This window comes from Apium graveolens, chromosome 2, assembly GCF_009905375.1.
Source record: "Apium graveolens cultivar Ventura chromosome 2, ASM990537v1, whole genome shotgun sequence".
Classification (NCBI taxonomy): domain Eukaryota; kingdom Viridiplantae; phylum Streptophyta; class Magnoliopsida; order Apiales; family Apiaceae; genus Apium; species Apium graveolens.
Window position 1 is genome coordinate 151,374,703 of NC_133648.1, and position 4,776 is coordinate 151,379,478.

Genomic DNA, 4,776 nt, shown 5'->3' on the forward strand with positions numbered 1-4,776 from the left:
TTTCCTTCCTTGACTGCATCCCATTATTCTCAATCAGGGCAGCTTTCTGTACTACTCCCGCATAAGTATCAAGCTCAAACATAGCCACTCTATCTCTGATCCAAGGCTCCAATCCTTGTTGAAATCTCTTCGCTTTTTCCTCCTCAGTGCTGGTATACTTTGTCACAAACCTTGACAACTCAGTGAACTTCTTCTCATACTCCAGTACAGACATATTCCCTTGCTTCAACTCAAGAAATTTAAGCTCCATCTGATTCTGCATGTACTTAGGGTAGTACTTTTCCAGAAATAACTTCTTAAATCTTTCCCAAGAAACTTGCTGAGTTGCTTCCATAGCTTTTACTGATTCCCACCAATAGATGACTTCACCCTTCAAGAAGTAAGTAGCATATGACGTCTTCTGATCGTCTCCTAACTGTACCAACTCAAAAGCCCTTTCCATTTCCTTAATCCATGTGTTAGCTATTATTGGATCATTGGTATCATGAAATGCAGGTGGATTCACATTCTGAAAAGCCTTGAAAGTGACAACCTGTCGAGGTGGTACTGGTGGTTCGGGTGGTTGGTGTGGTTCACGGTTATCTTGGTTTTCAATTCGTTATTGAAGAGTTAGTTGTTGTTGAGCTATAGCATTGGTTTGCTGTTGCAATGTTTCCAGTAATCGAAGAATATTTGGGTCTGTGGTGAATGTGGTTGTTGGGTTCTTCTTTTTGGGTGGCATGATCCTGAAATAAGAGTTATGTCAAAACAGGTATAAATGATGAAATAATTTGAGGGTATCGCATGGCATTCTTATTTACATATGAAGTCAAGTTTCAAATTAAACAGATATGGGGATGCATATAAAAGCGTAAAATAACAGTTGAGAGCAAATGGAATGATAGTGCATAATAATTGAAATTTAAAGGTCACAATACATCAGTATTAGGACAAAGTCTGATTCTTGGAATAACATGCTTATTTAAAGGAAACAACTGGGGATTCTACGAAGTCTGATAATACAACAACATGGCAGGTAGATAATGGAAAGAACTAAGGCTCCACTCCATCGGAACGGGGCTTGGTAGTCTTCTCTTCTCGAAGCGTCTTCACAATGCTCTCGAGCTCATCCGCCACCATCTGGATGATATACTGGCTGGTGCGGTCTCGGTGTGATGGCATCTCCTCAAGCTTAGTGTTGACGTACTGAACCAAAGTCTCACGTCTCGCAGTCATTTGCTCCTTAGGCTTCCCTTTATAGTTTCGGCTGTCTGGGTACACGTTCTTCAGTCGGTCTATCAGTCGGTCGTACTTGCCCTGAAGCATGTCAAACTCGCGCCTCAACTCCGCATACACGGAGAAAGCTATAGTGTCGTCCGACCCAGAGGATGACAAGGAATGCGCCCTTTGCTGACAACCCAAGAAGAGGAGTATTAATAATAAATTTACTTAGCCTACTCTCTCGCATATTATCTATAACCTATACATATATCCTATAACCTATTTGGGCTATTCAGGGACTCTAAACCGTTGCTCTGATACCAAAACCTGTCACACCCCCAACTTAACAAACAAAATAAATATAACTATTACAATATTTAAAAGAAAGTAATCATAACGGAATCCAAGAACTTACAGTTTAGGGTTTGGAACAGCCCAACACTACCATCTATTACAACTAATTTTAATATCGAGTCCTCACACAAAACTATCTATTATTCTACCTGAGCTCGGACATACGCATCGGTGTCACAGGTCTTACGTGCTGTCTGCTTGAATCTAACCATCGCTGCTAGCTGTAATATCAGGGTAAAGCAATGAGTGAGCCAAATGCTCAACAAGTGCTAAACAATACGGTACAAAGCATAAATCGAGATATATATAAAAGAATGACAATGCGAAGACATAACCAATACTAACAAGAGATAAAACTTTGGGTGATGGCATCATTTGCTTGAATCAAAACATTTTCAAAATCATAACTTAAACAAAATCATTTTATGACGCTACGGATTACAGCCGGTGATCAGCCGCGAAGTAATCCCGAACCTCGTTGGGTTCTAAAATATTAATGGGATCCCTAGGAAACTTTTAAGCCTACAATATAAGTGTGGAAATGACTCACGTCTCAGTCCAGATCCACTATTCAAAGAAAACATTTATCCCCCTTTGGGACTGAAAATCCACATTTTAATCATTTCAAAAACCGATGCTGATTGATAATAAAATCTCTTAAGTAGTAAACATTTTTATCAAGGGATTATAGATCAAATTTGAATCACTGGAAATATGTCACAAAAATATCAGGGCCATGATCCATTAGACTTTACTTTATTTAGGGTAATTGAAAAGTTTCCATATACAAGAACTTTGACAAGGTGTTCTAGCAAGGATATTGGATAATATGAAAGAATAATGCCGAACTAGGCTTGAAGCAAGGATTGTAGACAAGGTATAGGTATTATAACATCAAGAAGATAAGCATCAAGGGTTACAAGCATACCAGAGGTGTTAAGGTATAAAGAAAGTGATCATTAGCTTAAGGTATATCAGGATGTCAAACTTTAGGGTAAGGACAGGGTTATAAAACAATCATGAACAACTCCAAATAATATCTGGTTTTTTAAGTATCGGGGTAAGGTTTCTATTGGGGTTCAAGCATTAGGATGAGATGTCAAGATTTTAGGAATCAATAGTATGTTGATCAAGAGGATCGAACAAGTATTATAGCAAATCTTTATTTTTATCATGGCATTCCAATTACTTTGATGTACTAGCATGATACGAACTTCGATCTACTTGTAATATGAAATTGAGGGTTCATGGCATTTCTATATAATACGAAGATAGATTTAAGAATCACTTGGTTCTAGTATATCAAGATTACTCAGGATACTCGCATCAATATATGAACTAATTAACACATATTTGCAGTATAAACGAAAAACAGGTTGAATCACTTGCCTTGAGAAAGGCTGGTCTGGTCTGGCTGGTAGGAGCAACTGAAAGCTTTACTCGAACTTTATGACAAGTTTACCCTCGTCTCGAGATCCTACATAAATAATAATATCCTCATTATAATATATTCTCACCAACTCATTACTATTTACAATACAAAGGGCACTTAGGCCTATATGTACGCAATTTATATTCACCTTATAAATATAATAGTACACATAGCCACATATACTCACATATCATCTTTTAATATCAAATAATATCACACATACCATAATGCACACTTGGCTTGGATGATCTCGACCCACAACTTAAGTCACTTGATCGCTAAACTAGACAAAGTCTCCAAATTTGGCCTCCTAACTCGATGTGCCTTTACTAAACTATCCAAAACCTATTGACCCTCACTTGGGCCTTTTACTCTAATAGCTTTATACTATCTTGTAACCATAATGGTCAACCTAGGTCTCACTCATAAGTGCTCTAAAACTACGTGGTAAGTGAAAGTGCTCATTGGAGTAAATTTCATAATGACATCTATGGTTTCTTGAGTGCATTAGACACTCTTAAACTACAATTTTACCTCCAAACCCTCTACACTAGACTCTTCTGACCATAAGGCATCTCCCAAACTTGATGTGGCTCAAGGGCCTAGCTTGGGCCTCCTTGGGCCTAAGCTCAAAGTCCATGGTTCCCCTGTTTTTCTGGGCAGAAAACGCCCTGACTTGAACTAACTTGTGACACATGGTTCTAACTCATATCCTATGAACTATGGTTGGAAAAACTCCTCTGACACTCCCTTTAACCAAGGACCAACATGGCCTAAGGAGTGCCTACCCATGACATGGTCAAAACTTCCTATTTCTAAGTTGCAACAAAACTGTCCCCTGCTGGACAGATTTTGTGATTCCACTCGTGCACTTAACCAAATGACTTATAAACCTCCGACAAACACCAAAAACCTTTTATATACTCCTAATTCTAGCTTCTGGTGGCTTGGGCCTCAAAGTGCACAACAATGACATGGTTAAAACTCACTCTAAACCTCAGGGTACCAAACTGATTTTCTGCAAAAACTAAGACTCTCATTTCTCCAAGGTTCTCACTCAACAACCCAACCACCAACAACCAAAATACCCAAACCATAACTTGACTATAGTGATCTACTGAACTAACTCCCTTACACTCAAAATTGACTTAGTGGAGATAATCCTTACCTAAAGTGCAACATAGCAAAACAAAGGAAATCACATTACACAAATTACAAGTCATCAAGTTTTCAAGGACAACAACTTTAACCTTCATGATAAATATAAACGAAATAACATCACATTTTAAGAAGTACAATTCTTAATTAATTTCTTAACTTAACTACAATTAAGGTTTACTAACAAAATATCAATCCGAATGATCAATAACTTCCAAAATTTTCAAGAGTTTTCTACATGCATGCATGACTTCGAGTCTTACAAACCAAAACAACATGCTTTCCAAATAAACTTTCATTTTAATTCAACATGAAAGCCTATCATGGATTATATCTAAATGACCACCTAGCATGCAAAGGTTTTTACCAAGATTTCACTAAGATTTTCATGTTATCATCATAAAAACACACAAAATGAAACAAGGCAACCAAAACACCATTCATTCGGCACCTATCAAGTCATGGCCGAATGGATTAGGGTGAAAACAACATTTGCATGAGTGTAGCGTAATCATATCTAGCCATTCTCAACCCTTTGATACTATAACTCATGGTGAAAGCCTTGAATTCACAAGAATCAAGGATTTTCACTTGGAGTTTAACAAAAACACTACCATGCAAGGTCAACACAT